We start from the raw sequence: 25,316 nt of genomic DNA on the forward strand, positions 1-25,316 counted from the left end.
CTGTGCCCAGTTCCCGGTCAGATCCCCACTGTGCCCAGTTCCCGGTCAGATCCCCACTGTGCCCAGTTCCCGGTCAGATCCCCACTGTGCCCAGTTCCTGGTCAGATCCCCACTGTGCCCAGTTCCCGGTCAGATCCCCACTGTGCCCAGTTCCCGGTCATATCCCTGCTTATCACCCCATAGAAGGATCTCTTCTCCACAAATAAATACTCAGCAGAGACTGCAGCAGACATCACCCAGAAGACACTGGAGTCCATTACCTGCCCAATGACCACAGAGCACAGCATCCCCGGTGATCAGGCTTCCTATGGCACTATATGCAGCTATTGTGTACAGGGCACCCACCCGGGATGGATCCCTGTGTTAGCGGGCAGGGTCGTATACCTCTATTCCTCCTACAGCCATTCATAGCGGGCGGGCGGACGGCTGGACTGATAGCAGAAGCAGGACGGAGTGCGGGGATGAGCGGAGCACGCTTTGTGAATGGGACATCGGGAGACATAGGACGGCTCCCAGGCCAGCCAGATGCTGCATTCACACACCGGGCCGGCCAAAGACACGCCCCCCAGGCTCCTATTGGCTGTGCCGCTGGGAGAAAGTAAAGACTCACTACACAGCTGGCTGAGGAAAGTTCTTCAGTATGGGGAGAGGGGGGAGCTGTGCACACCGCTGTGTATTGTACTACAACCACAATGGCTGTGTACTATGCCTGTGTAATATAACCACAATGGCTGTGTACTATGCCTGTGTAATATAACCACAATGGCTGTGTACTATGCCTGTGTAATATAACCACAATGGCTGTGTACTATGCCTGTGTAATATAACCACAATGGCTGTGTACTATGCCTGTGTAATATAACCACAATGGCTGTGTACTATGCCTGTGTAATATAACCACAATGTGTGTACTATGCTCACAATGGCTGTGTACTATGCCTGTATAATATTACCACAATGTGTGTACTATGCCCACAATAGCTGTGTACTATGCCTGTGTAATATTACCACAATGGCTGTGTACTATGTCTGTGTAATGTATTGACAATGTGTGTACTATGCCCACAATTGATTTGTACTATGCATGTGTAATGTATCCACAATGGCTGCACAGTATTACTACATTGGCTAAATAGTATCACCACAATGGCTGCATGGTATCACCACAATGGCTGCATGGTATCACCACAATGGCTGCATGGTATCACCACAATGGCTGCATGGTATCACCACAATGGCTGCATGGTATCACCACAATGGCTGCATAGTATCACCACAATGGCTGCATAGTATCACCACAATGGCTGCATAGTATCACCACAATGGCTGCATAGTATCACCACAATGGCTGCATAGTATCACCACAATGGCTGCATGGTATCACCACAATGGCTGCATAGTATCACCACAATGGCTGCATGGTATCACCACAATGGCTGCATGGTATCACCACAATGGCTGCATGGTATCACCACAATGGCTGCATAGTATCACCACAATGGCTGCATAGTATCACCACAATGGCTGCATAGTATCACCACAATGGCTGCATAGTATCACCACAATGGCTGCATAGTATCACCACAATGGCTGCATAGTATCATCACAATGGCTGCATAGTATCACCACAATGGCTGCATGGTATCACCACAAATTGCAAATATGCACATTCATATGTGTATCACCACAATGGTTGCATAGTAGCACCACAATGGCTGCATAGTAGTATCACCACAAATTGCAAACATACGCATTCATATCTGTATCACCACAAATTGCAAACATACGCATTCATATGTGTATTACCACAATGGCTGCATAACTGCTACAGTACTGGTGTACTCTCAGGAATATAGGGCCTGATTCTCAAAAGAGATACGCAGGCGGAACTGCTGTTCAGTCTGTGCCTAACTTTGGAAACGATTCTCAAAAGGCTTTTTCCAAAGTTAGGCAGAAAATCTGACATGTGTAAGACACTTACACGGTCAGATTTTAGGATGCAGTACCGCATCCGCCACTGGGGGCATTTCTCATTGAAATGCAGCTTTGCGTATGCAAATGAGGACTTAAGCAGATTTTCAAAGCATTTCATCATTGTGATTTCTGCGTAAGTTCCGAATTTGCCTGCGCAAAACTAGGGCTGGTTTTATAATGTGGAAAGTTAGTCAAACCTTGTAAAGGCCCATTCAAGCGACGGCATTTGGTATGCATTCCTGAGGGAGAACTCCACGGCAATTTTTAAATTCAAAACCGGCATGGGTTCCCCCCCAGGAGCATACCAGGCCCTTAGGTCTGGTATGGGTTGTAAGGAGACCCCCCCTCCGCCGAAAAATCGACGTAGGGGGTCCCCCTACAATCCATACCAGACCCGTATCCAAAGCACGCTACCCGGCCGGTCAGGAAGGGAGTGGGGACGAGCGAGCGCCCCCCCCCTCCTGAGCCGTGCCAGGCCGCATGCCCTCAACATGGGGGGGTTGGATGCTCTGGGGCAGGGGGGCGCACTGCGGGCCCCCCCACCCCAGAGCACCCTGTCCCCATGTTGATGAGGACAGGACCTCTTCCCGACAACCCTTGCCGTTGGTTGTCGGGGTCTGCGGGCGGGGGCTTATCGGAATCTGGGAGTCCCCTTTAATAAGGGGGCCCCCAGATACCGGCCCCCCACCCTAAGTGAATGGATATGGGGTACATCGTACCCCTATCCATTCACCTGGAGGCAAAAAGTAAAAGTTAGTAAACACACAACACAAGGGTTTTTAAAATAATTTATTATTCTGCTCCGGAGGCCCCCCCTGTCTTCTTTATTAGCTCTATTACCAGGGGGGGCTTCTTCTTCCACTTCCACTCTCCGGGGGTCTTCCACTCTCCGGGGGGGGTTTCTTCTTCCACTCTCCGGGGGGGGTTTCTTCTTCCGCTCTCCGGGGGGGGCTTCTCCGCTCTCCGGGGGGGGCTTCATCTCTCTTCGCCGCTCTCCGCTGTTGACTCGGCGAACCCCGGTTCTTCTGCAGCTGCCTTCTTCTTCAGCGCTGGCTGCCTGCTATCTGTGTGTGTTAGCTCAATTTCTAACAGGCAGCCGGCGCGGTCTTCTGTGACGTCAGGTTCTTCTTCTCCCCTCTTCCGATGTTGCCTCGTCGCCTCTTGTCACTGTAATGATGGAAGCGCGCCTTGCATCCCATTTATATAGGCATCACCGTCCCATCATGCTCCGGCAGGTACCCACGTGGTGGGTGCCTACCCACGTGCACCCACCACGTGGGTACCTACCGGAGCATGATGGGACGGTGATGCCTATATAAATGGGATGCAAGGCGCGCTTCCATCATTACAGCGACAAGAGGCGACGAGGCAACATCGGAAGAGGGGAGAAGAACAGAAGAGAAGACCCTGACGTCACAGAAGACCGCGCCGGCTGCCTGTTACTAATTGAGCTAACACACAAAGATAGCAGGCAGCCAGCGCTGAAGAAGAAGGCACCGGACATCTGCAGAAGAACCGGGGTTCGCCGAGTCAACAGCGGAAGAGGGGAGAAGATGGAAGAAGACCCCCGGAGAGCGGAGAAACCCCCCCCGGAGAGTGGAAGAAGAAACCCCCCCCGGAGAGTGGAAGAAGAAGCCCCCCCCTGGTAATAGAGCTAATAAAGAAGACAGGGGGGGCATCCGGAGCAGAATAATAAATTATTTTAAAAAGCCTTGTGTTGTGTGTTTACTAACTTACTTTTTGCCTCCAGGTGAATGGGTAGGGGTACGATGTACCCCATATCCATTCACTTAGGGTGGGGGGCCGGTATCTGGGGGCCCCCTTATTTGAGGGGACTCCCAGATTCCGATGAGCCCCCGCCCGCAGACCCCGACAACCAACGGCAAGGGTTGTCGGGAAGAGGTCCTGTCCTCATCAACATGGGGACAGGGTGCTCTGGGGTGGGGTGCTCTGGGGTGGGGGGGCCCGCAGTGCGCCCCCCTGCCCCAGAGCACCCAACCCCCCCATGTTGAGGGCATGCGGCCTGGCACGGCTCAGGAGGGGGGGGGGGCGCTCGCTCGTCCCCACTCCCTTCCTGACCGGCCGGGTAGCGTGCTTTGGATACGGGTCTGGTATGGATTGTAGGGGGACCCCCTACATCGATTTTTCGGCGTGGGGGGTCTCCTTACAACCCATACCAGACCTAAGGGCCTGGTATGCTCCTGGGGGGGAACCCATGCCGGTTTTTTCTTTGAAAATTGGCATGGAGTTCTCCCTCTCAGGAATGCATGCTGATCGGCGCTTTTTTTTTTATTAAAATTATTTGTTTTCCCGGCGCGTCTTTTTTTTTTCACCCGTCGCAACTTTAGTGTCCCGTCGAAAATTCTCAAAGCCGCCCGGCGTTAATTACGTTCGCGCGCTGCACGTCGGGAAAATGACGTCACACGCATGCGCAGTACGGCCGGCGCGGGAGCGCGCCTCATTTAAATTTTAAACGCCCCCAGGAGAGGAGGACCGCCTTACGACGGCGGCACTTAAGTTACACGGCCTGAAATTTCTAGGTAAGTGCTTTGAAGATCGGGCACTTAGGTAGAGATTTTAAGTCAGTGTAACTTAACTGCTGAAAGTTAAGTTAGGCAGCTTTTTTGAGAATTTGGCCCCTAGTGACTAATGAGGACTTATGAGCACCTTCATTACCGAGGGCATAATCATTGTGATCCATTGTAAAACAACCGGTCCCTGGAAGGGTCAAAATACTAAGACCCCCTTCACACTGGGGTGCTTTTCAGGTGTTTTAGTGCTAAAAATAGTGCATGTAAAGCGACTGAAAAAAAAAACTCTCAAGCCAGCCCTGTGTGAAAGCCTGAGTGCTTTCACACTGGGGCGGTGCGCTTGCAAAATGGGAAAAAAGTTCTGCAAGCAGAATCTTTGGGGCGGTGCGGGAGTGGTGTATACACCGCTCCAAAACCGCCTTGCCCATTGAAATGAAATGAATAAACAGTGCTGCAGATGCACCTGCAAAGCACTTCGGCAGCACCGCAACATGGGCGCAATTAACCTTCCGCCCCAGTGTGAAAGGGGTCTAATACTTTACTTTCGGCTGTATTGCAAATACACGCATTCATATGTGTTTCATAACATGCAGACATGCAGGTGACGTGAACAAGGCATATAGAAAACCATTGTTTTCTTTGTACCCTTGCAGTGACTTGTTTTCATGCAGGTCACTGCACATGGCGTGAACTTAGTAATCTTCCTAGTTCAGAAGCTACACATGAGCAGTGCACCCTCTCTTGTTCTGTAGCAGCATCAGCTGAGCTCACATTGGCTGAGATGGAGAGGGGAAAGAGCGCACTGCGCATACGTGGTTGCGCTAGCTCCTGAGGCTAGCCTCCAACATATCCCTTTCTAGCAACAAGTAAACCAAAAACATCCTTCAGCTTCCCTGAAGCAAATCACTCATTTGTGCTTCACACGCTCCCCCTCCCAGACACTGCAGCTCACAGTAGGAGGATTCAGATAGCAGTGGGCAGGACTAGGTGTGGCCAAACTTACAGTACATTTCTCCTTGGATCTCCGCCTTCCTGTAATGCATCCCCCTTTATTATTTTTCGGGATAATGGAAAGTGTAGTGCTGGATAATAAATTATGAAAAATGGAATACAGAAATAATAAAATTATTATTAAGCAATGTCCATAAACATAGGGCTAGATTCAGCAAGAATTTACAACAGCGTATCTATTGATACGCCACGTAAATTCAAAGCTGCACCGGCGTATCTTCTTTCTGTATTCAGAAAGCGAGATACGCCGAAATTAGGCTAAGATCCGACTGGCGTAAGTCTCTTATGCCGTCGTATCTTAGTTGCATATTTACGCTGGCCGCTAGGTGGCGCTTCCGTCGATTTCAGCGTAGAAAATGCAAATGAGCTGGATACGCCGATTCAGAAACGTACGTGCGCCCGGCGGATTTTTTTACGTCGTTTGCGTAAGTCTTTTTTCGGCGTAACGTTACTCCTGCTATATGAGGCATAGCCAATGTTAAGTATGGACGTCGTTCCCGCGTCGAATTTTGAAAATTTTACGTCGTTTGTGTAAGTCGTTCGCGAATAGGGCTTTGCGTAAATTACGTTCACGTCGAAAGCATTGACTATTTGCGACGTGATTAGGAGCATGTGCACTGGGATACGTTCACGGCCGGCGCATGCGCTGTTCGTGAGAAACGTCATTTACGCGGGGTCATGTTTTATTTACAAAAAACACGCCCACCTCTTGACAATTTGAATTCGGCGCGCTTAAGCCGGCAGATTTACGCTACGCCGCCGCAACTTACGGAGCAACTGCTTTGCCTCTATAAATTGTGGCGGCGTAGCGTAAATAACATACGCTACGCCCGCACAAACTTACGTCCCCCTACCTGAATCTAGCCCATAATGTTCTTGATAGACATATGTGAGCAATTCAAACGTGACCGTTCGGTGAAACGCAACACTGTAGAACCATGAGTGAAGTCAAACAGATCTTGTGCTGCCCGCCACCTCTGGTAAAAGTGAAGGCTTACCGAAAAGCCTGCGACCACCCTTACTCAGGGTAGTCAACAAGGCTTAGCAGAATGGTGATATCCTCGCTGGATCATAAGATGCTCCTCTCACAGAAATCCAACTTCAAGCGATCAGCTCGCGATCACAAACACATAACAAAAGGCCAATCCATAAACCTCAATGTGTACACTCTTCTGTGGATGCGGAGGTAGATGTCAGGTAAATGGCCAATATGTTTTCAAAGACAAAAACAAAAAAAGGATCCAATGGTGTAAAAGTTCTTCCACTATTTATTGTAAAATAAAAAGGGGACCAAGTCCTCATACATATAAAATTCCCTGCAAGGATTAGAAAAAACAACTCTGTGTGTCAGATAGGTTCCGGTTCGCGCATGCGCAGTGCGTGTACGTGGCAACCCTACGACTGTTTCGTCATAACTGACGTCATCAGGGGTATTATTTTTCTCCCTCCTGATTTCCATTTCTATCCTGTCATTAACCAGCTTTCTATTGAGCAACCCCCCATTCCCATTATTACATGCAAGGGCAGTGGAGAATAGCTGGAGACTTAGGCACCTTTCAGACCGAACAGACTCCGCCAAGTGGATCCGCCTACTCAGCGGGGGATCTCTCTGCTGATCCCTACTGAGCAGGAGGAAGACAGGTCCGTGTCCACTCCTCTATGCAGTGCAGACCCAGCCCGTTGTTCTCTATGTGGCAGTCGGATGGAAACAGACTGCCTGTCCATTTCAATCTAACTGTCATCTGATCCAATGGACAGATGCTAAACATATCCTCATCCGTCTTTTTTTAGCGGATCAGATCGGATGTAGGTAGGTGTCCGCTGACACCTTCACTGCTCCAAAGAGAACAATGGGTGGTCCGATTGGGTCCACCTGAAAAAACTGACAGGCGAACCCAATCGGCTCGCTGGTGTGAAAGGGACCTAATGGAACTAGGATCCATCCACCTCACTGCTCAGTTGCCCTTTTCTTTTGGACCAGCAGAGACTCTACTCTGTATGCATATAAGCTCTGCAAGCAATGCATCCTGGGACCTGGGTCTTTGCAAACAAGTTTAGGCATATCAAGCTCTTGGGCATTTATTCATTTCACTAACCAGAATATTATTTTAGGGTTTAGGGCACACATATGCATGCCCACTGTGTGCAAATCACAGCAGGAGCCTCTCAGCAAGTCCCGAACAATGATCCATGGTAAGAACCTGCTGATGGGCTGTGTACAATTAACACAAACCTCTGTACAGAGAATGATCTCTCTGCTCCTCATTCCGTCTTTGCCGGGATCAGGGCCTATCCTAGGCAGGGTGCACGGGGTGCTCCGCACCCAGGCGCCACAGAGGTCTGTGGCCGGAGGCAGAGCGCATGTAGCGGGTGCTGCGGTTCCCCATCCCGCTTGCTCTCTCCGCTGGCAACTGACAAGAGCGCATACCTCCCGCTGTCCCCGGAATCCGGGCTGGGTACCACAGCGGAGCCTATTACGGGAACACGTTCCGGCACTAGGCTCCACTAATTAATTCTGTCCAGTGTGCATGGAGCAGTCTCCTGTCTGCCCCGCCCCCTCTGCATGTGTCTGCTCTTCTCCCATAGACGGTGTGATGAGAGGCTTCTGGGTTGGCCCGGAGCTGCTGCCAACCATCCCATGCACTCCCAGAACCAAATATGCCATGTATGCCCTGCCCCCTGTAATGTGCTTCTGCTCCCAGCGAGCTGGAGCTACAGGGATCTTTTGGACAAGTACTGATCTATGGGGACACCTGTAGTGGGGGGGCTCTGATGGGGGACACCTGCTGTGGGGGGGGGCCCTAATGGAGGCAACTGCTGGGGGGCTCAGATTGGGGACACCTGCTGGGAGGCTCTGATGGGGCACACCTGCTGGGAGGCTCTGATGGGGGACACTAATGAAGACTTCTTAGAGGAGCAACTCTGTGTTTGAGTCATAACCATAGAAACACGTGTAAAGGGGAGGAGTTGGTAAGATGACCACGCCCATGTGGGGGTGCCAGAAATATTTATGCACCCAGGCGTCTGTGACCCTAGGATCGGCCCTGGCCGGGATGATAAACTTAAGAGATATATTAGTAAAAGCAGCACACTTTACACACATTGCACATAGTTAAGTACCCATTTAACCCTTGATCACCCTAGATGTTAACCCCATCCCAGTCAGTGTCATTAGTACACTGACAGTGTATAATATTATCACTGATCACTGTATTAATGTTACTAGTGATGTCAGTGTCACCCCAGTGCATTAGTAGAATAATAATAAAAATAAATAAATAAATAAATAAATAAATAAATAAATATATATATATATATATATATATATATATATATATTCATTCCAGTTCCACCAGTTTGGAGGCCCTATAATTTTCACGCAATCCAATTAATATACACTTATTGTGATTTTGTTTTAAACCAAAGACATGTAGCAGAGTACATTTTGGCCAAAATGTATGAAGAAATGTGATCTCTGCTTATCTGTCTCTAGGTTTCCTCCCCGACACAAATTTCCAGCTGCTTTTTTCCCCCCCCATGTGTCGGAGAACTTGTCAGAAGTTATCATGCTGATAACAGAGGAACAGAGCAGCAGAAAGACATGGAACTTAGAGCTTTGGAGAGAGCCAAGTAAACACTACAGATATATGTGCACAGGTCAGATTTCATGAATGGGGTTTACATGCACTTTAAGGCCCCTTTCACACTGGGGCGGGAGGCATGGTGGCGGTATAGCGGCGCTATACCGTCGGAATTGCCGCGGGATTCGGCCGCTAACGGTGCGGTATTAGTGGTATACATACCGCTCCAAAGATGCTGCTTGCAGGAGATTTTTTTATCTCCCGCCAGCGCATCCGGCTTTCACATTGAGGTTGCTGGGCAGGAGTTTTTCAGGCGGTATAGCAGCGCTATTTTTAGCGCTGTACCGCCTGAAAAACTCCTCAGTGTGAAGGGGGTCTAAGGCAGAGATGGGCCTTTGGTTCCCAAGGACTGCAAAAGGCACAGAGGAACAGCTCCATTTGCAATGCCTGTACTGGAATGGCCCCAAGAAGGTGGCCCCAACACTTGTAGTCAGGTGCCTACAAGTCCTGCCTTGAGTAGTAACAGGCATGTGTACAGATTTGACCCATTGTGTTATCAATGTGGTTTAATGCAGGAACAAAAAGCCCTCTGGAAATCTACCGGCCTACTGCCTAGATGGCATTGTGGATGATCCACCTTTCAGGTCTTCATCTAAATTGGCAGGCATCAAACAATAGGTGCCGTTTAGCTGCAATGATATTGTACCAAATATTTATGTAACAGTAAAAGTTTAATGACAAAACATATACGGTAATCCCTAGGGTAGGAATGGTTTCCCGAGACGCCATGACTAAAAATAGCCTATGAAACCTAGCCCATAGGCTGCATCAATACAGTTCTGACATCCTAACACAAGCAGAATGCTGAGAGATAAACAATGTCCTATGTGGGTAAAACCCTTTGGACAGCCATTATCTCTATACTAATTACACTACAAGCTGCTGAATATTTTACTTGGTTCACTATGAAAAACCATGCCCATCATTTTGTAATTCATTCTAAGGATGAATGTGCAACTGGAAAACTGCATATGTTAACGTTTTTATAAAGAAAAGCTGGAAAATGATGGAATATAATTAAATAACACATTTCAAGCTTTTAGAAATCAACATGCAAGTTAGCAGATCTGTGGTATCCGACACCTACACAAATTATGCTCATGCAACTACTCCATGCGTTATATTATGCTGATAGAAAGAACAGCTCATGCAGGAGCAGACCAGAGAAAGTTTATGTTGCATCAACTTATCCAAGTTCTCTTTATGTATGTACAAACCCATCCAAAGACATTAGATGGCCTCTGAACTTCAGGAAATTATCTGCCAACCGGAACCTAACTCCCTGGTGCCCCAACCTGTGGCCCGGGGCCGCATGAGCCCCTTTGGCAATTTATGTGTAGCCTGGGACCCTGAAGACATACATCTGTTTCCATATTGCCCTGTTATAGAAGTGATTTGTAGCAGTCTCAATGGGCCAGATTCACAGAAGAAGTACGCCGGAGTATCCTTCAAATTTGCCACGTCGGATCTTTAGTTTGAATCCTCAAACCAAGATACGACGGCTTTTGGCTTCGATCCGACAGGCGTACGCCTTCGGATCGTAGGTGTAATACTTTGGCACCCGCTGGGTGGAGTTTGCGTCGTTTTCCGCATCGGGTATGCTAATTAGCTTTTTCCGGCGATTCACGAAGGTACACGCGGCCGTGGCATTCTCTTACGTCGTCGCTAGTCAGCTTTTCCCGGCGTATAATTAAAGCTGCTATTTCGTGGCGTATATAGATAGACCTGCCATGTTAAAGTATGGCCGTCGTTCCCGCGTAAATTTTTTTTTTTTTTGCGTAAGTCGTCCGTGAATAGGAAAGGACGTAACTCACGTCGACGTTCAAAAAATCACGTCGGTGCGACGGAATTTCGCGCAAAGCACGGCGGGAAATTTCAAAACGGAGCATGCGCAGTACGTTCGGCGCGGGAACGCGCCTAATTTAAATTATCCACGCCCCCTACCTGGATCATTTGAATTAGGCGGGCTTGCGCCGGAGGGATTTACGCTACGCAAGTGCTTTACGGGCAAGTGCTTTGTGAATCAAGCACTTGCCCGTAAAACTTGCAGCGGTGTAACGTAAATGCGATACGTTACGACGCCGCTTTTGTACCTGAATCTGGCCCAATATGTCTAGAGAAGCATTTCCCCAGTCTCCAACATCTCTCTGAGCTTGCTCACAGTCTTTAAAGGTTTCTTACAGCACATCCACAGTCCCTGACCATCTCTTATATCATGAACGCAGTCTCTGACCATATCCTAAATTAGTGCTGCAGTCTCTGACCATCGCCCGTATTACTGTATATACTCGAGTATAAGCCGACCCGAATATAAGCCGAGGCACCTAATTTTACCACAAAAAAATGGGAAAACGTATTGACTCGAGTATAAGCCTAGGGTACCCATCTGCATGCCTCATCGGTGCTCCCTGGCCCTAGGTCCCCCTGGACAACAAACTTTGCACACTTGTAGGGGAAGAGTGGGGCTAGGAAACAGGGAGTAGCCCCTCCAGGTGGGAACTCAAATGAAAATCCTCCGTATCAGATAACTCAGGTGCAGGCAATGCACTCGGCAAGGCAGGAACAAAACAATGTCTCTGGACAGCCGCACTCTGAACAAATTGTAGCCTTTATTAAAAGAAGGGCAGCACTACAAGTCACAGCAAAAAAAAATAAAACCTGGCCACTGACACATTTCGCACTGGAATTAGTGCTTAGTCATAGCTTTATTGTTTGCTGTGACTTGTAGTGCTGTCCTTCTTTTAATAAAGGCTACAATTTATTCAGAGTGCGGCTGTCCAGAGACATTGTTTTGTTCCTGCCTTGAAGAGTGGGGCTACATGTGTGCTAAGTTTGGGGTCCAGGGGACCTACGGCCGGCTCCCCAAATTACAGGAGATCAGGCGCAAAAACATGATTCGAGTATATGCCGAGGGGGGCATTTTCAGCACAAAAAAAAAAAAATGTGCTGAAAAACTCAGCTTATAGTCGAGTATATACGGTATGTCCGCAGTCTCTGACCATCGCCCGTATTATGTTTACAGTCCCTGACCATCTCCTATATAACGCCCGCAGTCTCTGGCCATCTCCTGTATAATGGCCGCAGTCTCTGACCATCTCCTGTATTATGTCTGCAGTCTCTGACCATCTCCTGTATTATGTCTGCAGTCTCTGGCCATCTCCTGTATAATGGTCGCAGTCTCTGACCATCTCCTGTATTATGTCTGCAGTCTCTGACCATCTCCTGTATTATGTCTGCAGTCTCTGACCATCTCCTGTACAATGCCCGCAGTCTCTGACCATCTCCTGTATTATGTCTGCAGTCTCTGACCATCTCCTGTACAATGCCCGCAGTCTCTGACCATCTCCTGTATTATGTCTGCAGTCTCTGACCATCTCCTGTATTATGTCTGCAGTCTCTGACCATCTCCTGTATAATGCCCTCAGTCTCTGGCCATCTCCTGTATCATGCTCATAGTCTTTGACTATAATCTGTTGTGTGTCACTGATCTTTATGTGTGGCCCTTTAATGATGTCGAGGGCCACATTTGAGGCCCTGCATATCTTGAAAGATGACCCCCACTGATTTAATTGAGTTTTATTACAAATCCTTTTACAATTATGCAAATAAAATTAGGGAAAAAATACGGCATGCTTTTGATTTTACTCTTAAAGCAGGAGTTCACCCGAAAAATTTAAGATTAGATTCATGCTCATTTTGTCTAGGGGAATCGGCTAGAAGCAGTACTTACCGTTTTAGAGAGCGATCTTCTCCGCCGCTTCCGGGTATGGTCTTCGGGACTGGGCGTTCCTTCTTGATTGACAGGCTTCCGACGGTCGCATCCATCGCGTCACGAGTAGCCGAAAGAAGCCGAACGTCGGTGCAGCTCTATACGGCGCCTGCGCACCGACGTTTGGCTACTTTCTGAAAATCGTGACGCAATAGATGCGACCGTCGGAAGCCTGTCGGAAGACTGTCAATCAAGAAGGAACGCCCAGTCCCGCAGCCTATACCCGGAAGCGGCTGAGAAGATGCATCTCTAAAACGGTAAGTACTGCTTCGATTTAAAAAAAAAAAACTACCCGATTCCCCTTGACAAAATGAGCATCAATCTAATCTTAAAAATTTTCATTTCCGGGTGAACCTCCACTTTAAATATTCTGTTCATTTATCAAAGCAGCCAATGTTCTGGCTCTGAGTTAGAGCGAGCTCTGTTGAAAATGAATTTAGCGACGTTTTCTCAGACAGTAACCTTGTCCTAAACACCACTGTAAACAATGAGAAAAATGGTGCAAGTTCCACATCATCCATAAAGGCCCTCAGGGATGGGAATGTCAGATCAGGAAACATTTCAGTGAAAAGCAGTTCAAGCACTTCATTCATAGCAAAGCATAACTGTGATCCTTTGAGGAGCACCCTGAGATGAGAAAACCGTACTAAGTAATGCCAAATATTGGCCAGCTACCTGGTTGCTGGCTTTCACCTGCCCCTTTGCACCAGGTAGGGTGTCTATCTTAGCCATGGGCCAATAATATGCCATATTGGGTGAGAAATTGGGATCAGAGAGCAATTGTGTGGTACAAGGATATAAGGATTTAGATGTTCTGGAGTGTCCAGAACGGGGTGCTTGGGCACTATTTTTTTTTCTCACATGTACATATTAACTGCGGCAAAGTACAGGGCTATAAAGTGGCCCTAAGAGCCGGTTCACACAGGGGCGGCACGACTTCGGGGGTGACTCGGCCAGGCGACCTGAAGACGACTTCTAAGGCGATTTGCAAAATGACTTCTGTATAGAAGGCAATGCAAATCGCCCCGAGTCGCCCCCCAAGTCATACAGGAACCTTTTTCTAAGTCGGAGCGACTTGCGTCGCTCCTATTAGAATGGTTCCATTCACTACAATGGGACGCGACTTGTCAGGCGGCTGTGTCGCCCGACGAGTCGCCCCAGTGTGAACCGGGTCTAAATCTGGCCATACACTGTATTTTGGTTCTTGATAAATTGACAGAATTTTGAGCAGTGGTAGGTTTTGTCACCACCCTCTTGCCTGATAACTTTCTACTGAAATAGAGGAATCTGACAGTTCGGACATGAATCGAATCGCAAATATGTGAATTCCCATGCGATCCGATTCTGGTCCGAACAGAAAAAAGAGTCCTGTGCGTGTTTGGACCGAATGCAGTGGGATATCAGCCATACTATCGGCAAGGCTCACATCGCACCGCACAGACATTGCATGTAATGTGAACAGCAGTGCGCTGCAAATCACATGCGATGTCTGGCATCGCACAAGTGTCAACCGGGCCTAAAACAGAAATTGGGGCCAGCGATCAGGGGACCAGGTCCACAGGGCCGTCTTAATAGCATAATGGGCCCCTGGGCAAAGTAATGCTCTGGGACCCCTACAGTGGAGACAGGTAAACAGACATCAAGTGGGTAGGAGGCACCTTTTGGGTGGAGCTCCGCATTAACTACATGAACAATCATTCTGTGCAGCAAGGAAACACTGGGAAAATACTACATACATTAAGTAACAAAGCTGTCCTGTGCATATAATATATCTGCTAGATTGATGCCTGCCCAGCACTCTGACCCCTCTACACCCCAGATATCCCCCCATCACTCTCAGTGCCATCATGGGTCCCCCAATTTCGGGGCAGCGGGGGCTCAAGGACCAGCTGCTTTGGGGAAAGTGCAGGGGCCCCCATGCAGCTGGGGCCCCTGGGCAGTGCCCAGGTGTGCCCTCTCATTAAGACAACCCTACCAGGTGGAAAGGGAGGAAACAGGGTTTCATCAGCATTTTAAATAAAATAAAAATGTATTCTAGTTTATTTCTTTAAATTAGAAGCTTGGCGGTTGAGTCTAACACCCTCAAAGTGCCATGTACTAGGCCAGGGGTCTCCAAACTTTCTAAACAAAAGAGTCAGTTTATTGTCCTTCAGACTTTAGGGGGAGGGGTCAGACTGTGGACACTAAGGGCCAGATTCAGGTAGATCTGCGGCGGCGTAACGTATGTCATTTACGTTACGCCGCCACAAGTTTTACGGGCAATCGCTTGATTCACAAGCAAGCCGTCGTATCTTAGGCATGTTTAAATGTATCTCAGTTTGAGAATACACTTAAACATACGACGGGCTTAGATTCGGAGTTGCTGATACGCCAGCGTAATTCTTTGAGAATCTGGCCCTGAAAGTAGAAAAAATCCTGACATCAGTGGGTGTAAACAATGCCCCATCTTTGGTGTCAGCGAGAGGAATTATGTCCCATCCTTGGTGTCATGCCCCATTTTAAGGAAAACTTACCAACCATGTAGTGTGAGCATGTGCTTGACTGGACAGAATTAGAACAGATTGTTTAGGTAGGGCTCCACACTGCATAGTTGTTAATAATACTAGATCTGAAACAAAACTGCGTGTGTCCACTATTAGCGCAACTCTATCATTTAAGATACCAGTCCTTGCTTACTGAAAGTTTACAAGTAAAAGTTGTAAATTGGCTTCCAATCCAGCCTTAGGGCCCTTGTGCTATGGTGTATTAAAATTAGGGATGCACCACTACCAGTTTAGAGTGAGTACCAGTATTCTTCCTCAAATACTAATTGATACCCCTTTTTTTTTTGGTGCTATACAAATTAAATGGGCTCAAATCGCACCAGAAAGAACTGCATGTAATTTGACCAGGAATGCAGTGCGAATCCTGTCCAACTCGCATGCGGTTTCCCATACTACTCCTGTGTGAACCCGGGCTGAAGTCACTATGACAAGCCTGGATTCATAAAGGAGTGGTGCAGGAAACTGCATGCGATTCAGACAGGAACTGCACGGCATTCCTGGTCAAGTCACATGTGATTCCTTGAAGTGCAGTTGGAGCCCATTCATTTTGTATGGGCTCAAATGCTATCGCATCGCACAAAAATGCTATTGGTTTTAGGTATTGAAACATTTGCACACGTGCAAGTATTTGTGCAAATGTTTAGCATCGGCACAGATACTGATATCGGTATTGTAAAGATTTAACATGAAGTATATAGCCCTAATTAAAATGTCACAAAACAATATATTCATACAGCTCTGTGCGCTGCAGCGCATTGCTATATACAGTACAACCTGTCCTACTTTTTTCAGTATATTGACATAAACTGAAACAAGAAGACATAAGGCAAATTGCCGTGTCTATGCGTTGGGCAGCACTGTCCAATGGGCCTGGTGTGAACGAGCCCCATGGCAATAATAAACCCTCAATTGTTTAAGCACTTTCGGCAGCTGATTAGATCATTTACTGAATATGCAGCTTCTTCATCATTTAATCCTTGACTATTTTCCAGTTTAAACTGATGACAAGACCACTGCTCCTGTTTCCTGTTTCTGGTTGACTCCTTTCTCCTTCAGCATTCAATGGATCCAGCCCCGCATGCAGGGATTAGAGTTGTGCCTCCCTACACTGTGTGCATCAATAGAAACACACAGCCCCATAGTCTGAGATGGCAAGGCCGCTCCCCTGCGCCTCCTTCCTCCTCCCTTCTCCAAACTAGCAAACTGACTGGAGGCCACACTGTCAACTGTTAAAGTGGAAGTTCACCCTAAAATGAATTTTTAACATTATGCCGCGTACACACCATCACTTTATGTGATGGAAAAAAACGACATTTTCTGTGAAGTAAAAAACAACGTTTTTGCAACTTCAATTTTCAAAAAACGACGTTGCCTACACACCATCATTTTTTCACAATGCTCTAGCAAAGCGAGGTTACGTTCACCACTTTTTTCCATTGAAGCTCGCTTCATAACTAGCTTCTGGGCATGCGCGGGTGAAAAACGTCGTTTTAAAAGGAGTTTTTTGCTACACACGGTCAATTTCTGTGAAACAAAAAACGACGTTTTGAAAAACGACACATAAAATTGAAGCATGCTTCAATTTTTTTTTGTCGTTTTTCACAAGACATAAAACGACTTTTTCCCCCACACACGGTCATTTAAATTGACGTTTTTAAAAATGTCGTTTTTTTTTCAACACATAAAGTGATGGTGTGTACGCGGCATTAGAGCCATCAGAGTAAGGGCATATACTTTCGGCAGTTTTTTTATTTTTTTTTTCTCTCCGTACATACCTTTATATTCTGATTTTGTCCAGGGCTTCCGCGTTCTGATGACTCCGGGACTGGGCGTTCCTATCCCTGCCTCAGGGTTCCGATGACTGCGGGACTGGGCGTTCCTATCCTTCGGTTCGAAGATTGACGGCTTGTGAAACAGGTGACCTGTCGCACAACGCGCGTCACCAGATTTCCGGAAATAGCCGAGCTGTGAGTCGGCACTATACGGCGCCTGCGCCCGCCGTGTAGAGCTGACTGCGCAGGTACCGTATAGTGCCGACTCGCTGCTCGGCTATTTCCCGACATCTGGTGACGTGCGTTGTGCGACAGGTCACCTGTTTCACAAGCCGTCAATCATCGAACGGAAGGATAGGAACGCCCAGTCCCGCAGTCATCGGAAACCGGAAGCCCTGGACAAAAACAGAATATAAAAAGGTATGTACGGAGAAAAAAAAACGCCAAAAGTAAATGCCCTTACTATGCTGGCTCTGCTAGATGTAATATAATTTTTTTTTTTGGGTGAACCCCCGCTTTAAAGGGGTTGTAAAGAGGTTTTCTCCACTCCAGGGAGAAAGCCTCATATTACTGTGTGTAGGTACAGACACAAGAACAGGAAGTGAGGATTTCTCAGAAGAAATAGGGACATTTAAAAGCAAAATCGAAGGATGAGGTAAGTGAAGGAGGACTGCACTAAGGTAAAGGAAGCTATTTAGGGATTTTTTTTTTTTACCTTTACAACTCTTTCCGGTAAATTTTTAACTCTTTCCGGTAAATACCAAAAGTTCAGGGAAGCAGCAATGAGAGACCAGGAGCCAGTAAATGTAAAAGTTGTAACCTGCAAGTGCTGGGGAAGAAATTTTAACAAAGCTTACTGGGGAACGTTGATTTTATTGTGCTCAATGTGTACTACCCTAAAGGAGTTGTAAAGTCTCAAGGTTTTTCACCTTAATGCGTTAAGGTGAATAACCTTTTGTGGTGCAGCTGCCCCCCAGAGCTCCACTTTTTCTTACGCGATCCAGATCGTTCCAGGGAGCAGAAGGAGCCCAGCAGCTTTAGCCGCTGTCTCGGGTCCTGATTGGATAGATTAATAGCAGCAGAAGCCATTGGCTGCCAGGGGGCGGAGCCGAGTCCTTCTGTCTGTGTCAATGGACCCATGGAATGCAGCTCTCCGTGGGGGCACTCGATAAGGAGGAGGAGCTAGGAGCGCCGCCGGGTGACTCCAAAAAAGGAGGGAGGATCGGGGGCCGCTCTGTGCAAAGAGGGGGTAAGTATTATTTTAAGAGAAAAAAAAAGAAAAAGAAAAAGATCCTTTGCAATCACTTTAACGTAGTTGTAAACCCTTTACAACCACAGGTAAGCCTATAATAAGGCTTACCTGTAGCAAGCCTGGATATCTCCTAAACCTGCATGATTTAGGACAAGGGTCTCAAACTGGTGGCCCTCCAGCTGTTGTAAAACTACAAGTCCCATCATGCCTCTGCCTGTGGGAGTCATGCTGGTAACTGTCATTCTTGCAATACCTCATTGGACTTGTAGTTTTGCAACAGCTGGAGGACCGCCAGTTTGAGACGCCTGATTTAGGAGATATCCCCGTATCAGCACGTGCCGACCCATCAGCACATGTGCACTAAAGCAACTGCTCGTTCGCGCATGCGCGGGAGTGACGTCATCGCGGCTCCGGCCAATCACAACATACCCGGAAATAACTCCAGGAGTCATGTCAGGACTGACATGCAGGAGTGAAAATCAGGACTGACATGCGGGAGCGAAATTGTGCGAGTTCAGCTGAACTCGCACGGCTTAATTTCCGCAGCTCAGTGTGAACCAGGGCTCAAATCGTTTTTTTTTTTCATTTATTTTGTGAATTCCTGGTTTGAATCGCTAGGCAATACATCCCAGGACTCAGGAGGGGAAGAGGGTTTTTCTCAGCTAAACACACCCTCCTCTTGCATGGCTGAGCTAAGGGCAGACGAATTCAAGGAGGTAAGTGCTACATGAATCATCTGCCCTTACCCAAGATGGCCACAGCCAGAAATTCTAAGGGGGGGATGGGGGGTTCAAAGTGATTTCTCAGCCAAATAAAGCACAAAGACACGGATGGATGGGAAAGGGGGGTGCTTTAAATATTAGAAAGAAATAGTGTTTTTGGTGCTCAGATGCAGTGTAGTTCCGCTTTAACATATACAGTAAGGGGGAAGTATTAGCAATAGCAAGCAGAATTCAGCTGTCATCTCTCCACTGCAAGTAATAAAAGGATAACTCATTCTAAGTTGCTAGGGTCTTATTTTTCATTTACACCGTTCTAAAGTAACCCCCATTTGTAGGTATCGTGATCTACAGATTTCATAACAGGATCAAACACACGCACACTGCTAAATCCATAGGGACACAACACAATCAGCAGTGCTTCTCTCTTGTGGGATTAGCTTTTTAACCAACTCAACTATTGCATTGCGTTGCTCTGTTAAGATATTTATTAAATGAATACATACCATGGTGGTTAGCCACTACATAATCTTAAAGTGTATGTAAACCCATGTTACCAAGTTGGGACATATTAGAAGAAATTCAAACCCACTTAAACAGTCTATAGAGCTCATAAAAATTCTGTGAATTGCTTATTTAGGGACTCTATACATTGTAGTCACAGATCAGTAGATGATGTCTGTGAAGCTACCTTCAGATGTCACTTCATTACCCTGCTGGTCAATCACCCCACGTGACCTTCTTTTTCAGCTTCGGGCAGTTCTAGCATGGTGATTAGCAGCTAGCCCCCTTATACAACACTTGTCATTGGCTTACTCAGGAGCTAGATGGGGAGATGCCGCCACTGTCAATCGCCCTGCAACACAGCAAACTGTTAAATAGGGTTAGGTGGGGTACCTAGCTGGGGTGAAGAAACCACTATCAATCACTCTGCCGAAGCCACCTTGGAAAAAAGATCAAGCAGCCACATGCAGGGCTGGTGCAAGAATTTTTATCACCCTGGGCGAAACCTAATTTTGTCGCTCCACCCTTGACTCCACCCTTTTTGCCCTGCCCATGTATACCCCACCTTTTTAACGATACGCCCATCAAATGCAGCCCACCAGCGCCCATCAAAATGCAACCTCACCAGCGTCCATCAATAGGGGAAGGGTTACTGCTAAGGGCAGTGACAAGGAGGACTTTTAAGGCAAGACAAAAACATAGGGTTTAGAAAAATATAAACTTTTAATTACAAAAATACAATAAAATACATTAAAAAAAACCCATATAGAGTATACATTCAAATGCAAAAATCCCCTTTCGTCTACGCGTTTCACCTTTTGGCTTCCTCAGGACGAGGTTAGGAGAATTTGACAGTGAGATATTATATATTTCATTAATCAGAATGATCGTTAGCCGTCCAATTGCGCCGGGGACATTTAAGATCGCAGACTTACCATCAATATGCAGACTATAGAAGAGCTTAGTACAGCCAATCAAAGAGGAATTCCTCTACGGGACATCAGACCCACGTATATATAGTGTCCGTCAACAAGAGTAGAGTCTGGAGGTAACCAAAACCACACACAGAGAGCCGGGACCAAAAAAGCAGGGAGATGAGGCCAAGATGGGGGAATGTATCCAAAATGGGCAGCCACACTACAGTATCCAATATAGGACAAATCAAAGGGGTTCAGGGCCTCTCGTACGGAAGGGTATCACATGTCCCAGGGGACAGCCTGTGCAGCGTCCATCAATGTAGCCTACCAGCGCACATCAAATGCAGCCTACCAGCGCCAATTAAATGCAGCCTACCAGCGCCAATTAAATGCAGCCTACCAGCGCCAATCAAATGCAGCCTACCAGCGCCAATCAAATGCAGCCTACCAGCGCCAATCAAATGCAGCCTACCAGCGCCAATCAATTAATATTTGCTGGCCTCCATTCTTTCGGGAGTCAGGACACAGACACAGTTCTCCACCACCGCTGCGCCTCTGACACTATGTGCGAATGGAGCTCCGGCTGCCTGCCGATGCCAAGACTTAGTTGCTTGCTGCAGAGAGAAGAGAGTAGGAACACCAGTGGCCAGGTGCCCTAGGCAGCAGGGCACCCTAGGCGGCTGTCTAGTTTGCCTAGTGGTAGCACTGGCCCTGGCCACATGAGGTGGCTAGCTAGGGAGGAGCCTCTGCCAATCCCCCTGCTACCTGCCAAAGCCGTCCCACAGGCCGATGAAAACTGTTGCATGGGGCAGCTAGCAAGGGAGAAGGAGCCGCTGTCAGTCACCCTACTGAAGCTGCCCAAAAGCCAATGAAGAAGGTCACACAGGGTGGCTAGCTAGAGAGAAGGAGCCGCTGTCAGTCACCATGTTGGAGCCACTCTGCAAGCTGGTGAAAAAGATTACATGGGGTGGCTAGTTAGGGAGAAGGAGCCGCTGTCAGTCACCCTACTGGGGCTGCCCACAAGCCAATAAAGAGGTTTACAGGGGGTGGGTAGCTAGGGAGTAGAGATGAGTTTGGGTGCCCTCTGAACTCATCTCTACACAAACCCTAAATCTGCACTCTATTTGATTTACTCCATAGCGCTATGGGCCTGGTAATTTTCACCTCTTTGTTTATGTGAGCCGTGGTGCAGGAATTACCTATACTGAAGCTCATTGGAGTTTAAAAGTGTGCCTAGCTAGCAAGAAGGAGTTGCTGTAAATCACCCTGCTGGGGCTTCCCTACAAGCGGATGAGGGTCACCTGGGGTGGCTAGCTAGTGAGAAGGAGCTGCTGTAAATCACCCTGCTGGGGCTGCCCTACAATCGGATGAGGGTCACCTGGGGTGGCTAGCTAGCGAGAAGGAGTTGCTGTAAATCACCCTGCTGGGGCCTCCGCACAAGCTAAATGATGAGAGTCAGTTGGGGAGAGGAAGCCACTGTCAATCATCAGCTTGTGGGGTAGCTCCAACAGGGTGAGGGGAGAAGGGTCTGTTATCAATCACCCCTATGGGACCAATCCTACAGGTTGACCATGAGGGTCACATGGGGTGGCTAGCTTGGGAGAAGGGCCTGTTATCGATCATCCCTATGGGACCAATCCTACAGGTTGACCATGAGGGTCACATGGGGTGGCTAGCTTGGGAGAAGGGTCTGTTATCAATCACCCCTATGGGACCAATCCTACAGGTTGACCATGAGGGTCACATGGGGTGGCTAGCTTGGGAGAAGGGTCTGTTATCAATCACCCCTATGGGACCAATCCTACAGGTTGACCATGAGGGTCACATGGGGTGGCTAGCTTGGGAGAAGGGTCTGTTATCAATCACCCCTATGGGACCAATCCTACAGGTTGACCATGAGGGTCACATGGGGTGGCTAGCTTGGGAGAAGGGTCTGTTATCAATCACCCCTATGGGACCAATCCTACAGGTTGACCATGAGGGTCACATGGGGTGGCTAGCTTGGGAGAAGGAACTGCTGTAAATCACCCTGCTGGGGCTGCCCCACAAACAAAGGGTGAGGGTCACATGGATTAGCTACAGTAGTTGGGGAGAAGAAGCCATTGTCAATCACCCTGCTGGAGCTGCCCCACAAGCTGATGAGGGTCACCTGGGGTGGCAAGCTAGGGAAATCACCCTGATAAGGCCAACCCTGCCAATGAAGGGGGTCACATGGGGCATTTAGCCGGGTAGAAACGTGGACACTCATGACCTCCTCCCTGGGTGACAACACAGAAGATCAGCTCTAATAGCGTTGTCAAGGAAATCCAAAGAAGCATCACAATCAACCAAGTATTTACTAACAAAGATATTATATTTGTACAAAACATTAAGCATGCAGTCAAATACATTTAGATCCAATGCATTAAAAATGGGTTAACCAATGATTTGAGGTGACTTGTATGGGAATAATCCCATCCATGAAAATGACTAGGTGAGCTCCTGATAGAGAACACTACATGCTACATTCAGATGATCATTCTTATCAGGAAGACTGGAATAGAGGGGAAGGATCCAGCAGTGCTGGCAGATGAAGCGTTAAAGAGGGGGTGTTAGCCCAAGCAGTGTGTAATAGGAATGCAGCTTTTGTGTTGCTGGAGGAGGCAATCACTAACCTGGGATCGCAGTCCTTGGAAAGGCAGCATTTACAGGGTTATCACCGGGTATGCTGAGCTCCCTCCTCCACCATCCAGTATAAGCCCAGTATACAGCACCACACATCCCAGTCCAGCCATTGGTCGCCTCCTATTGTCACCGAGCAAAGGACAGATCCCTCCACAGCTGTGTGATCAGCAGCAGTCCATAGCCAGCCATGGAGCAATGACAGGGACCTCCCTGACAGCAGCTGCATTAAAGCTCAGCCTCCACTCTACACCACGCCCATCACACCTCATTGGCTGCCTCTGGAACAGAAAGTGAAGCCTCCTAGACTCAGCTGTCTGGATGATAGGGATGTCTGTACAGAACTGATCGCTGTGCCATGTATAGAACTGATCACTGTGCCATGTATAGACAGGGCAATAATGTATAGAACTGATCACTGTGCCATGTATAGACAGGGCAATAATGTACAGAACTGATCGCTGTGCCATGCATAGACAGGGCAATAATGTACAGAACTGATCACTGTGCCATGTATAGAACTGATCACTGTGCCATGTATAGACAGGGCAATAATGTACAGAACTGATCAATGTGCCATGTATAGAACTGATCACTGTGCCATGTATAGAACTGATCACTGTGCCATGTATAGACAGGGCAATAATGTACAGAACTGATCACTGTGCCATGCATAGACAGGGCAATAATGTACAGAACTGATCGCTGTGCCATGTATAGACAGGGCAATAATGTACAGAACTGATCACTGTGCCATGCATAGACAGGGCAATAATGTACAGAACTGATCGCTGTGCCATGTATAGAACTCAACTGATCACTGTGCCATGTATAGACAGGGCAATAATGTACAGAACTGATCAATGTGCCATGTATAGAACTGATCGCTGTGCCGTGTATGGACAGGGCAATAATGTACAGAACTGATCACTGTGCCATGTATAGACAGGGCAATAATGTACAGAACTGATCACTGTGCCATGTATAGACAGGGCAATAATGTACAGAACTGATCAATGTGCCATGTATGGAAAGGGCAATAATGTACAGAACTGGTCAATGTGACATGTACAGACAGGGCAATAATGTACAGAACTGATCACTGTGCCATGTATATACAGGGCAATAATGTACAGAACTGATTACTGTGCCATGTATAGACAGGGCAATAATGTACAGAACTGATCAATGTGCCATGTATAGCCAGGGCAATAATGTACAGAACTGATCGCTGTGCCATGTACAGACAGGGCAATAATGTACAGAACTGATCAATGTGCCATGCATAGACAAGACAATAATGTACAGAACTGATCACTGTGCCATGTATAGACAGGGCAATAATGTACAGAACTGATCACTGTGCCATGCATAGACAGGGCAATAATGTACAGAACTGATCACTGTGCCATGTATGGACAGGGCAATAATGTACAGAACTGATCACTGTGCCATGTACAGACAGGGCAATAATGTACAGAACTGATCACTGTGCCATGTATGGACAGGGCAATAATGTACAGAACTGATCACTGTGCCATGTATGGACATGGCAATAATGTACAGAACTGATCACTGTGCTATGTACAGACAGGGCAATAATGTACAGAACTGGTCAATGTGCCATGTATAGACAGGGCAATAATGTACAGATTCAGAACTGATCACTGTGCCATGTATAGACAGGGCAATAATGTACAGAACTGATCACTGTGCCATGTATAGACAGGGCAATAATGTACAGAACTGATCACTGTGCCATGCATAGACAGGGCAATAATGTACAGAACTGATCGCTGTGCCATGTATAGACAGGGCAATAATGTACAGAACTGATCACTGTGCCATGCATAGACAGGGCAATAATTTACAGAACTGATCGCTGTGCCATGTATAGAACTGCTCGCTGTGCCGTGTATGGACAGGGCAATAATGTACAGAACTGATCACTGTGCCATGTATAGACAGGGCAATAATGTACAGAACTGATCAATGTGCCATGTATAGAACTGCTCGCTGTGC

The 25,316-nt window shown here is 47.6% G+C and overlaps 1 protein-coding gene across 1 annotated transcript in view; it reads right to left on the reverse strand.

The window, feature by feature from the left end:
• GPR63 (G protein-coupled receptor 63) overlaps window positions 1–23,502 on the reverse strand; it is an 80,022-nt gene extending 56,520 nt beyond the window's left edge. Inside the window, exon 1 of the mRNA XM_040350128.1 lies at window positions 23,288–23,502. The gene's annotated coding sequence lies outside the window, so the exon portion shown is untranslated. The remainder of the gene's footprint in view (window positions 1–23,287) is intronic.
• Window positions 23,503–25,316: the final 1,814 nt, after the last annotated feature.

This window comes from Rana temporaria, chromosome 4 (genome assembly GCF_905171775.1).
Source record: "Rana temporaria chromosome 4, aRanTem1.1, whole genome shotgun sequence".
Taxonomy (NCBI): domain Eukaryota; kingdom Metazoa; phylum Chordata; class Amphibia; order Anura; family Ranidae; genus Rana; species Rana temporaria.